We start from the raw sequence: 13,885 nt of genomic DNA, 5'->3' as shown, positions 1-13,885 counted from the left end.
TCCAATCCACCACAGCCAACGTCCTTCTTCTTGATTGCTCATGCTTACATTTAAGATGCGAAATACAGATTGAACTACATCTTTTTCAAACTTAATGGAAGACTATGAGACTATGCTCACTCTTACTTAAAAATTATCTTACAACAAAATTACTATTGAGCCCTTTACCATTGCATAGAAATAGATCCACAATAGCCTGTACCCTAATTGGTTCCTCAACATATTACTATGAATTATCAATATGTTATTGTAAAACTGTCAAACACATTACAGGAATGATTCATCCACAGCACAGATGCTCTTTAGATTTACTAAGTCCAGATTGAAGTCACTTAATTCCCCTAATTACATGCACCTCAAATTTTCTTATTTGTACCTTCCCTGCATTATCACTCCTGACTGATAGCCTATAAAGCATTCCTACCAATGTTGGCTGACACTTGCTGTTTCCTGATGAAGGGCTTATGCCCGAAACGTCGAATTTCCTATTCCTTGGATGCTGCCTGACCTGCTGTGCTTTAACCAGCAACACATTTTCAACTTGCTGTTTCTACATTTTTTTCTAATTAGAGATGCTCTCTCACTAACACACTGATTCTCTCCCCTACCATCAACACTACCCCCGCTCTTTCCCCTTTTTGCCTATCCCTCCTACATGTCAAATGCTTCCGGCTAGCAAATTCCCTTATTCGCCAGCAAAAATATAATCCCTTTAACCAACTGTCACAGCTGCAACCATTTCCCGACCCCTGCAGGCACTGAGCAAAAGCCAACTGACTCACTTTAATCTCTTTATGAATATTTAATCAGGCTGACATTGAGAAAATGGGCAAAGTCAGTTATGTGCAATTTTAGCAAGTACAAAATTCACTATGACTCAGTTCTGTGACAAGAAAATGTCTCCGCATTTCTGTTCTGAATTTACCCCCTCTAAAAGCACCATTGTGCTACTGAGACTTTATAAAGCTCTGGTTAGGCCCCATTTGGAGTACTGTGTCCAGTTTTGGTCCCCATACTTCAGGAAGGACATACTGGCACTGGAGCATGTCCAGCAGAGATTCACACGGATGATCCCTGGAATGGTAGGTCTAACATACAAGGAACGGCTGAGGATCCTGGGATTGTATTCATTGGAGTTTAGAAGATTAAGGGGAGATCTAATAGAAACTTACAAGATAATACATGGCTTGGAAAGGGTGGAGGCTAGGAAATTGTTTCCGACATTAGACCCATGGACACAGCCTGAGAATTAGAGGGGGCAAATTCAGAACAGAAATGCGGAGACTTTTCTTCAGCCAGAGAGTGGTGGGCTTGTGGAATTCATTGCAAGGCAGAGATTGATAAATTCTTGATGTCACAAGGAATTAAGGGCTACGGAAAGAATGCGGGTAAGTGGAGTTGAAATGTCCATCAGCCATGATTGAATGGCGGAGTGGACTCAATCGGCCGAATGGCCTTACTTCCACTCCTATGTCTTATGGTCTTAAGAAAATACATTTTATCTTCTCTCTTTAAGCAAATGCTCTTACAGAGAGATCACAATACCTTGTTGGTTAAAGAGTATGAGGGGTTTCAAATTAGCATGTTTATTCCCTTGTCAGAACATAGATAATGCTATCTTGCAGATTACATCAAGACTGGAAGTGGCTACGAGTCACAGACAATAGTTCAAATATAGCAGCGCATATTGGACAAAACATAGTGAGCAGATAAGATTGCATTTAATGTAGGCAATTGTAAATGTTGCACAAAGAAAGAATAAACAAATCATCTGTACCATGAATGAACAAAGAACATCTTAAATTTCACTATCGTTCCTGCCCATACCACCTCCACTGGTAATGCATTCCAGCCACCCACCACCCTCTGTGTAAAGAACTTTCCACGTGTATCTTCCCTAAACTTCTCCCCTCTCATTTTGAACTCGTGATGTCTAGTAATTGAGTCCTCCAGTCTGGGACAAAGTTTCTTGCTATCCACCCTGTCTACACCTCTCATGATTTTAGGCTTCAATTAGGTCCTCCCTCAACCTCCTCCTTTCCAATGAAAATAATCCTAATCTACTCAACCTTTCCTCCTAGCTAACACCCTCCATACCAGGCAAAATTCTGGTGAAGTTCCTCTGCACCTTCTCCAAAGCATCCATATCCTTTAGATAATGTGATGACCAGAACCTTACGCAGTATTCTAAATGTGGCCGAACCAAAGTCTTATACAACTGTACTATGACCTGCCAACTCTTGTGTTCAGTACCCCATTCAATGTAGGCTTTCTTGACTAATCTACTGACCTGCATTGTCACCTTCAGGGAACAATGGACCTGATCTCTTTGTACATCAATTTTCCCCAGGACTTTTCCATTTACTGTATAGGTCATTCTGGAATTGCATCTTCCAAAATGCATCACCTCATATTTGTCTGGATTGAACTCCATCTGCCATTTCTCTGCCCAACTCTCAAATCTGTATATATTCTGCTATATTCTCTGACATTTCCCTTCACTATCTGCTGCTACTCCATCAATCTTAGTGTCATCTGCAAATTTGCTAATGAGGCAAACTACACCTTCTTCCAAATCATTTATGTATTTCACAAACAACAGTGGTCCCAGCACAGATCCCTATGGGAGACCACTGGTCACATGCCTCCATTTTGAGAAGTTCCCTTCTACTACTACTTTGTCTCCTGTTGTCCAACCAGTTCTCTAACCATTTAGCGAGAACACCCTAGACCCCATGTGACTTCACCTTCGTCATTAACCTACCACGGGGAACCTTATGAAACACCTTACTAAAGTCCAAGTTTATGACATCTACATCCCTTCCCTAATCAATAAACTTTGTCACTTCCTCAAAAAAATTCTATTAGGTTTGTAAGATATGACCTTCCCTGCACAAAACCACGTTGCTTATCACTGATAAGGGCATTTTCTTCCAAATGGGCATATATTCTATCCCTTAGTATCTTCTCCAGTAGCTTCCCTCGCACTGGCGTCAAGCTCACAGGTCTGTAATTACCTGGATTATCCCTGCTACCCTTCTTAAACAAGGGGATAACATTAGCAATGGTGCTGAAATACATATGTGTGAAGTTAAGAGACCAAGGAAATCAACATTGGTTATGTTTGATATCTGATCAATCACACAAATCATTGTCAACAAGGTCAATATGATAGTCAAATACGTACCTGAAACATTGGTAAATAAATCAAAGGACGTAATAATCAAATTTTATATTAGGCTTGTCAGAACACACATTGAATATTTTATCTAGTGCTGTTCTTAAAGAACAAAGGAAATATTTAAATACTGGATGAATTGCTGAGAGCAGCCACAAGGCTGCATTATGAGGAAAACTTGGAGAAACTTGGGCTTTTCAATCTATAAAAGATGTATAAAGTTGTGATGGATACAGATGAGCTAAAAATGTGTTGCAGGAAAGGCGCAGCAGGTCAAGCCCTTCTTCAGGACTCATGCCCGAAACATCGATTCTCCTGCTCTTTGGTGCTGCCTGACCTGCTGCGCCTTTCCAGCAACACATTTTCAGCTCTGATCTCCAGCATCTGCAGACCTCACTTTCTCCATGGACACAGACGAAGTGAACTCAGAATATTACAGATAAATTTAATTCTATAATGGCGGTTTGGGGTGGGGACTATAGTTTCAAATATAATAAAATTCAATTTCAGGGAAAAAGTTTAAGATATAAAGTGGCCAACATCTGGAACAGAACTCCAGCTAAGGTCATTAAAGAAAAGAAAATCACGAAATGATTTACAAACAATTTGATACAAAGGTTGGGGAGATGTTCTTATTTTACTGCATGTGTGAATGAAAATGGTTCAATTGACCTTACCCCTCTGTAACCATCTAACGGTTGGTTTCCACAAGAAATGGGGGATGCATGAAATAGGGAAGGAATCCCAATTGTCTTCCATATTGTCAGCAAAAGATCCACAGAATTTTTAAAGTGACATTTACTGTATACACTTTTTTGGGATTGCATGGATTTCCTGTTGAAATTATAGTGCAAAATGAAGAAAAAACAGCAGCGGTTAAACTATAGTGAGCCTCCAAAGTGGTTCGAACTGAATTGATGCAAATGCCTTATACGAATTAAATTTAAGAAATGTTAATCCATTCCTGAACTAACACTACAATAGATATCCACGTTGTCAGAAAACAGTTCAATACTTGTGGATGAACAATGCCAGTAATTAAATGTGTGGTTTGTGCTTTACTGGCTTGTAAACATGACACCAGCCACAGTTCTGAGAAAGATTCCATCCAGCCCAACAGAAAAAAAATCTTTTAACTGGCTGACTTGACAAAGGTACTGGTCTCAGCTGAAAGTGGCAGAAGATAAAACATGTGAAAGAATCAAAGTAGAGAATATTATACATGGACAAATTGTTGGACCTGAAAGGAACACTGGATCAAATTAGCTTTGTAAGTATGTTAGCTTCTGATTCTTGGTCTAGTTTCTTCAACTACTTATAAGCCAGGAAAGCACAACTATTTCAGTTCTCTGCTTCAAAGCAGGTTATACCCATAGGCTTCATTCCTGATGAAGGGCTTTTGCCCGAAACGTCGATTTCGCTGCTCGTTGGATGCTGCCTGAACTGCTATGCTCTTCCAGCACCACTGATCCAGAACATAGTTTCAAGATATCCATTTAATGGGAGGTAGTGGCATTGGGTTTTTTTTCCTTCGGGATATGGGTTTGAATCCCATTGTAGTACAATGAAACTTGAATTCAATGAAAATCTGGAATAAAAGGCAAGTTTAACAGCTACCAAATAACCACAATTGTCATAAAAAATAAACATCTGGTTCACCCACATCCTTTAGACAATTATATCTGCCACGCTTTCCTGGTTTGGCCTATATGTGACTTCAAAACTACAGCAAAATGTTTGACTCTTAACTGACCTCTGAGCAATTAGGAATGGGTAACAAATGCTGGCCTCGTTAGCAGCACCCACTATCTGTGAACAAATTTTGAACTAAAACACGACTAGGGTAAAGAGGCAGCTCCTGAAGCCACCTCAATTGGAATAGGGATTGATCCCCGTGTTATTGGCACCAACTTAATTCATATTGGCCATCCAGCCAACAGCCCCTCAAAAGACCATTACTGAATTTGTAACTGTGGTTGTAAACAGGCAAATTCAATCTATTCGTGTGCATGATTTTTTTTAAGTATGGTAACAATAGTGAGCATGGGTGGGACTCCATGGACCTATGAGAGAACATGCTGATTTCAAGAAATGCATGTTTGTGAGCCTTGGTTCAGTGGTATCACTTACATGTGAGAGTCATAAGGTTATGCAAGAATGAGACAACAACCATCATTTAACCAACTTATGTTCAATTTCAACTTTCTTCACCTCTAGTTTTGTGCCAGAGTTCAAAAGGTATGGGTGTTCTACTACTGCAGTTGTTGGTTCAATCTTTGCTGATATTTCAATGCTGTTATAAAAAAGCTAAAACTGTCAGAGGTGCTGTTACATAAAATGTTAAACCACCTGTCTGTTCAGTTGGTCACAAATGTAAATTCGGTGAGTAACTCACCTCCTGACTCCCCAAAGCCACCATCTACAAGGCACAAGTCAGGAATGTGATGGAATACACCCCACTAGCATGGATGGAGGCAGCTCTAACAACACTCAAAAGGCTTGACACCATCCAGGATAAAGCAGGTGACTCGACTGGTACCACAACCACAAAACTCACTCCCTCCACCATTGATGCTCAGTGGCAGCAGTGCGTACTATCTACAAGATGCACTGCAGAAATTCACCAAAGATCCTCAGACAGCACCTCCCAACTCATGACTATTTCCATCTTGAAGGACAAGGGCAGCTGATACATGGGAACACCACCATCTGCAAGTTCCCCTTCAAGTTACTCACTATCCTGACTTGGAAATATATCACTGTTACTGGGTCAAAATCCTGCAATTCCCTCCTTTACAGCATAAGGCATAAAAACAGAAATTAGGCCAATTAGCCCATCGAGTCTGCTCTGCCATTCAATCATGGCTGATATGTTTCTCAAGTAAAAAGTGAGGTCTGCAGATGAAGGGTTCTGGCCCGAAACATCAAATTTCCTGTTCCTTGGATGCTGCCTAACCTGCTGTGCTTTAACCAGCAACACATTTTCAGCTCTGATATGTTTCTCAACCCTATTCGCCCACTCTCTCCCCGTAACTCTTGATCACCATGACAATCAAGAACCTACCTACCTCTGTCTTAAAAATACTCAATGGCCTGGTCTCCTCAGTCTTTTGTGGCAGCGAATTCCATAGTTTCACCACTCTCTGGCTGAAGTAGTTTTGCCTTATCTCCATTTCAAAAGCCTTACCTTTATTCTAAGGCTGGGTCCTCAGGTCTTGCAAATGGCAACATCTTCCCAATATCCATTCTGTCTAGACCATTCAGTATTCTATCCTTCTAATCTTCATCGAGTATAGTCCTCAAACATTCCTCATACGTTAAGTTTTTTCATTCCTGGGACCATCCTCTGAACATGCTCCAGTGTCCTTCCTGAGATATGGAGCCCAAAACTGTACACTACTCCAAATGTAGTTTGGCCAGAGCCTTATAGAGCCTCAGAAGTACATTCCTGCAATTATATTCAAGTCCTCTCAAAATAAATGCCATAATTGCATTTGCCTCCATTACTACTAACTCAATCTGCAAGATTACCTTGAGAGAATCCTGGATTAGAACTTGCAAGTATCTTTGTACTTCACACTTCTGATTTCTCCCCCCATTTAGAAAATAGTCCATGCCTCTATTCTTACCAAAGTGCTGACCTCACATTTTCCCAAATTGTATTCAATCTGCCATTGCTTTGCCTGCTCTCCTAACTGTCGAAACCCATCTGCAGCCTTCCCACCTCAATACTACTGTCCTTCTACCTATCTTTGTTTCATCTGAAAATATAGCTGGAATGCCCTCAGTTCCTTCATCTAGATCATTACTGTATGAAGTGAAAGTTGTGGTCTAAGCACTGACCCTTGCGGAACACCACTTCTCACTGGCAGCCATCCTGAGAAAGACCTTTTACACCCATTCTTTGCTTTTCTGCCAGACAGTCAATACTCGCACTTTGCCTCTAACACCATGGGCCCTTATCTTACTCAGCAACCTCCTGTGCAGCACCATGTCAAAGGCCTCCTTGAAGTCCCAGTAGTTTACATTCATTGGCTCTCCTTGATCTAACCTGTTCATTATTTCCTCAAAGAAGTTTAATAGATTTGTCAGGCATGACTTCCCCTTGATGAAATCATGCTGACTTTGCCTTATCCGGCCATAAAATTCCAAGTACTCAGTAATATCATCCCCCAAAATCTTACCGACAACCAAGCATTCTGTGTCAACCCGCAGCAGGTGGACTGCAGCAGTTCACCACAAACATGTCAAGGGCAACTCTGGCTGGTCAATAAATACTAGCCAGCCAGCAAAGTCCACATCTCATGAATGAATTAGAAAAATAAAATTTGAACAAGAACAGGGGGTCTTTGAATGTTAGCTGAAAGCATATAGCCTGCTCAAAAGCCACCCAGTAAAGATCAAAGGCTTATTTATTTCACTGTTGTTTGTGACATTTTTTTTGTGCACAAGTTAGTCACTGTATTTGCCTGGCATGGCAGTGACAACACTCAAAAATAACGTATTGATTGTGAAGCACTTCTTACATATCTAGAAGATATGCAAGGTACTAAATACACAATTTCTTTCTTCAAAATGCTATAATTTGGTGAACATATTTAAACCCAAAATGAGTACTTTACAACATAAAATGCATTTACACCTGGTTACCCTTACAGATCATTCTTTTTTGCCAACTGTGCAAATTCACATTGCAAACTAGATGCTTAACGCAGCTTCATAGTCATGCAGGTTGCAAAATTGATTTCATCCTTTTCTGTCCACTTATTTGATTCCATGTTAAATCGAAAGACTTACTAATTAAATAATATAGCTAGAAGTTAATATTTTGTTATCTTTAAAGTTACACTTACAATTAGTAAATTATTATTTTTGTAGAGTGGATTTTAGAAGCTCAGCTCATAATCAGAATTGAAGATTTTAGGATGAATAGAAATATATTTGGGAATAAGGAAAATAAAAATGTAAAATATGAGAGCTCAACAAAATAAAGTAAATCTGCAAAATATTGTAATGGTGTTCCAAACATAGAGAATTCACTTATTGGATAAAAGAGTTTTAGAGTTCTTGGACAACGTAGAGCACCAAACTAAAATATTTTTCTAAGATCAAATGGGTAGTTCTCTTGGCCAAATTGAATAAAGTACAGATTCATTTTACATACAATTCATTCTCAGATCATTAAACCTAAAACAGCTACTTCAATTTTAACTTTAACTTCCTAGCTTAAAAATACATATCAGAAAGATTATTATAATTTCCAAGGATCATGTTGACTTGTCTAGATTGACAGGAAAAATAAAGGGCACTTTAACAGCAAGTTAAAATGTGGATTTCACCCACACAAAAAACAACGCAATCTGTCCCCACGCCAGCTGGTAATCAGAGCATAGCATTAGCTATCTCCCAGAAGACAGCATGCAGGAGAAATGTCAAGGCAGTTGAGTCAGATTTGACTCCTCGAGTCTTTTGGTGTGACAGCATTAACACAAAAGAATTAAGTTATGTGCCTATGCCTACTGCAATGTGGGTCTTGCAATCATATACTGAAACTCATCAGCACCCCACGGAAAGAAAGTGGGCGTTAAAAGAAAAATCTAGAAGTGTGGGAATTTGCAATATTCCCTCATCGGCAGGAAGTTTCCCCAAGTAAAAGGAATGTAACCTATATGAAACAAGTAGCTTGAAATTACCCTGATTCATTCTGTAAAAACTAAAACTAAACTGAAGTAGTAATTTTTCTGTTTTAAATTTGGTAATGCCTTGTTGTAATTAACTAAAGTACAAAACAAATCATTTGAAAATCAAATAAATTTTAGTTGAGGATATAAGTTTGCTTGCTGAGCTAGTAGGTTTGTTTTCAGATGGTTCATCACTATGCTAGGGAACATCATCAGTGAGCCTCCATTGAAACGCTGGTGTTCTGTCCCACTTTCTATTTTATGCATCTTGGTTTGTGCAGGTGGGTGATATCATTTCCGATTCTTTTTCTCAGAGGTGGTAAATGTTGTCCAAATCAATGTGTTTATTGATGGAGTTCCGCTTTGAATGCCAGGCCACTAAGAATTCCTGTGCATGTCTCTGTTTAGCCTGTCCTAGGATGGATGTGTTTTCCCAGTCGAAGTGGTGCCCTTCTTTGTCTGTGTGCGGTCATGTCTTTTGGTGGCTAGTTAGTACTTGTGTATCCTGGTGGCTAGTTTTCTGCCTGTCTATTCAATGTAGTATTTGTTGCAGTCCTTGCATGGTATTTTTTATATGACATTTGATTTGCTAGTTGCTGGTATAGGGTCCTTTAGGTTAATCAGTAGCTGTTTCAGTGCATTGGTAGGTTTGTGGGCTACATGATGCCAGGAGGTCAGAAGAGCCTGGTAGTCATCTTTGAGATGTCTTTGAAGTATGGTAGTGTGGCTAGAGCCTCTGGGCTTGTTATGTCTTCTTGTTTGGGTTCGTTATTTAAGAATCAACGGACTGTGTTTATCAACTAGGCAAAAGTGGGGATTGCAGATGCTGGAAACCAGAGTCGAGATTAGAGTGGTGCTGGAAAAGCACAGGTCAGGCAGCATCCAAGGAGCAGGAAAATCTATGTTTCAGGCAAAAGCCCTTCTTTATTGGGTACCCGTTATTCTTGAATACGCTGCATAAGTAATCTTCTTCTGCTGCTCATAGTTCCTGAACGCTGCAGTGTTTTGCGGCCCATTTAAATAATATCCTGATGCAGCTCCATTTATGGGTGTTGGGATGATTACTCCTGTGGTTGAGTATCTGGTCAGTGTGTTTTGCTTTCATGTAGACGCTGGTCTGCAGCTTTCCATTGACTATCCGTTCCACTGTGACATCTAGAAAGGAGAGTCTGTTGTTGTTCTCTTCCTCTTTGGTGAGATCTATGCCAGTAAGGATGTCGTTAATGATAGTGTATGTTTCCTCTAATTTGCTCTGTTTCATGACGACAAGGTGTCATCCACATAGCGGACCCAAAGTTTGGGGTGGGTCGAGGGGTCCAACTCGTCCATGCCGACCAGATATCCCAACCCAACCTGCCAGCACCTGGCCCATATCCCTCTGAACCCCTTTCAATTCATATACCCATCCAAATGCTTCTTAAATGTTGCAATTGTACCAGCTTCCACCATATCCATGCTCCTCATAATTTTGTAAACCTCTATAAGGTCACCCTCAGCCTCCGGTGCTCCAGAGAAAACAGCTCCAGCCTGTTCAGTCTCTCCCTGTAGCTCAGATCCTCCAACATCCTCGTAAATATTTTCTGAACCCTTTCAAGTTTCACAACATCTTTCCGATAGGAAGGAGACCAGAATTGCACGCAATATTCCAACAGCGGCCTAACCAATGTCCTGTACAGCCGCAACATGACCTCCCAACTCCTGTACTCAATACTCTGACTAATAAAGGAAAGCATACCAAACGCCTTTTTCACTATTTTATCTATCTGCGACTCTACTTTCAAGGAGCTATGAACCTGCACTCCAAGGTCTCTTTGTTCAGCAACACTCCCTAGGACCTTAGCATTAAGTGTCTAAGTCCTGCTAAGATTTGCTTTCCCAAAATGCAGCACCTCGCATTTATCTGAATTCAACTCCATCTACCACTTGTCAGCCCATTGGCCCATGTGGTCCAGAACCTGTTGTAATCATTGTCCACTAAACCTCCAATTTTGTTTGTGACAGTCCTTGCATGGAATTTTATAGATGACGTTGGTTTTGTCTATGGGTTGTACTGGTGTTTTAAAAGACTTAACAACTTAAAAGACCCAGTACAACCCATAGACAAAACCAACGTCATCTATAAAATTCCATGCAAGGACGGCCACAAACACTTACGTAGGACAAACAGGAAGAAAGTTAGCCACCAGGATATATGAACACCAGCTAGCCACAAAAAGACACAACCTCCTCTCCCTCATAGCCATACACACGGATGGAAAAAAAAACACCATTTCGACTGGGACAACACATCTATCCTGGGACAGGCTAAGCAAAGACATGCTAGAGAATTCCTAGAGGCCTGGCATTCCAACCACAACGCCATAAACAAGCACATAGATCTAGATGCCATCTATCAACCCCTCAGAAAACGAACAGGAACTGACATCACCACAAACCCAAGGAACCCCATCCAGGAGAAAGATATAAATAGAAAGCAGGAGACAACAGCTTCGCTTCACTTGGAGGTCGCCACTGATGATGTTACCTAGCCAGGTAATGAAACGTCTGGATATCAAACCTACAGCTCAGCGAGCAAACCTACACCTTAAACCTCAATCTCAACCTGTGCTACAAACCTTCACAAACCTTGCGAAAACTTAAGAAATTCCTCTCCATCTAAACCTTTAACACTGTGGTAGTCCCAGTTGATGTTTGGAAAGTTAAAATCCCCTACCATAACCACCCTATTATTCTTACAGATAGCTGAGATCTCCTTACAAGTTTATTTCTCAATTTCCCTCTGACTATTGGGGGGTCTACAATACAATCCCATAAGGTGATCATCCCTTTCTTGTTTCTCAGTTCCATTCAAATAACTTCCCTGGATATATTTCCAGGAATATCCTCCCTCAGCACAGCTGTAATGCTATCCCTTAGCAAAAAATGCCTCTTCCTCTCCTCTCTTTCCTCCCTTTCTATCCTCCCTGTAGCAGTTGTATCCTGGAACATTAAGCTGCCAGTCCTGCCCATCCCTGAACCATGTTTCCATAATTGTTATGATATCCCAGTCCCATGTTCCTAACCATACCCTGAGTTCATCTGCCTTCCCTGTTAGGCCTCTTGCATTGAAATAAATGCGGTTTAATTTATTAGTCCTACCATGTCCCTGCCTGCCCTGACTGTTTGACTCATTTCTGTTCTCAGCTGTACCCGTCTCAGATTGATCTCTTTCCTCACTATCTCCCTGGGTCCTACCCCCCACCTTACTAGCTTAAATCCTCCCAAGCAGTTCTAGCAAGTTTCCCTGTTAGGATATTAGTCCCCTTCCAATTGAGGTACAATCCATCATTCTTGTATAGGTCACTTCTACCCCAAAAGAGATTCCAATGATCCAAAAATGTGAATCCTTCCCCCATACACCAGCTCCTCAGCCATGCATTCATCTGCTCTATCCTCCTATTCCTGCCCTCACTAGCTCATAGGACTGGGAGTAATCCGGATATTACTACCCTTGAGGACCTCCTTTTTAAATTTTTGCCTAACTCTCTGTAGTCTCCCTTCAGAGTCTCAACCTTTTCCATTCCAATGTCATTGCCCACATTGGAACCAATGACCTCCTGCTGGCCCCTCTCCCCTGAGAGAACATTCTGCACCCTCTCTGAGACATCCTTAATCCTGGCACCAGGGAAACAACACACCATTCTGCGTTTTCTCTGCTAGCCACAGAAACATCTGACTGTACCTCTGGCTACAGAATCCCCTAAAACAATTGATCTCTTGGAAGCCGAAGTACCCCTCATTGCATTAGAGCCAGTCTCAATACCAGAAACTTGGCTGTTCGTGCTGAGAATCCATCACCCCCTACATTTTCCAAAACAGCATACCTGTTTGAAATGGATATATCCATAAAAGACTCCTGCCCTAGGTGCCGACCTCTCTTACCCTTCCTGGAGTTAACCCATCCATGTGACTGTATCTGAGACTTTCCCCCCTTCCTATAACTGCCATCCATCACATACTGTTGCTATTGCAAATTCCTCATCGCTTCTATCTGTCTCTCCAACCGATCCACTCGATCTGATAAGATTCACATCCAACAGCATTTATGGCAGATATAATCTTAAGCACTCTTTAAACTCCCACATTGAAGGTGAAGTGGGTAGTGAGACAAATGACTACTAGCTTGAGGATGCTGTCCTTGCTGATGGAGTTGGTGCCGTCTGGTATTTAAGTCCTTGGTTCGGCTAGCAGTGAGACCAGTGTTTCTTTGGCCAGGCTGATGTTAATTCATGTGAATAGGGTTGTTGCGTCAAAGGAGACCATGATTTCGTTATCTTCTACCTTGGTGCCTTTGATAATGTTCAAGAATTCTTGGGTGGAGTGGATGGAGTGGCATGAGTCTTCTACTAGGTATTTCAGTTTATGGCCAAGTTCCTTTGCTACTTTGTGCACTTCGACAGGGCAACACATCCATCCAAGGACAGGCTAAACATAGCCATGTACAAGAATTCCGAGAGACTTGGCATTTGAAAGGGAACTCCATCAACCAGCACATCAATTTGGACCCCATTTACCAACCTCTGACCAAAAGAACCAGAAATGGTATCACCCATCTTAACAGATGAAAACACATAAATAGAAAGTGAGACAAAACACCAGCGCTTCAACGGAAGCTCACTGATGATGTCATCTAGCATGGAGATGAAACGTCTGAGAACAAACCTACCAGCTCAACGAGCAAACAAACCTCAACCTGAGCTACAAATCCTCTCAAAAATCACAAATCTTAGTTGTTTAGACAAACAATTTTATAGCTTTGAAAAATGAAGATCAATAAGCTCTAACAATGCATTTTAATTATTTTGTTATGCAGAAATTCTGCAGATCTTTGATGATTATTCCCCAATGATTTTGTTACGGATGAGGTGAGGAGGCACACTGAGGGCCAAACTTAGTTAGAAGGGGAAACCAACCCCCATGATGGTGGCACAAACTTGATTCACATACTTGCCCATAGACAAGTGAACTAACTAGTCCCCAACCACCC

The sequence above is a fragment of the Hemiscyllium ocellatum genome, chromosome 3 (assembly GCF_020745735.1).
Source record: "Hemiscyllium ocellatum isolate sHemOce1 chromosome 3, sHemOce1.pat.X.cur, whole genome shotgun sequence".
NCBI classification, from domain to species: Eukaryota; Metazoa; Chordata; class Chondrichthyes; order Orectolobiformes; family Hemiscylliidae; genus Hemiscyllium; species Hemiscyllium ocellatum.
Note: the sequence above shows the minus strand (reverse complement) of the source record.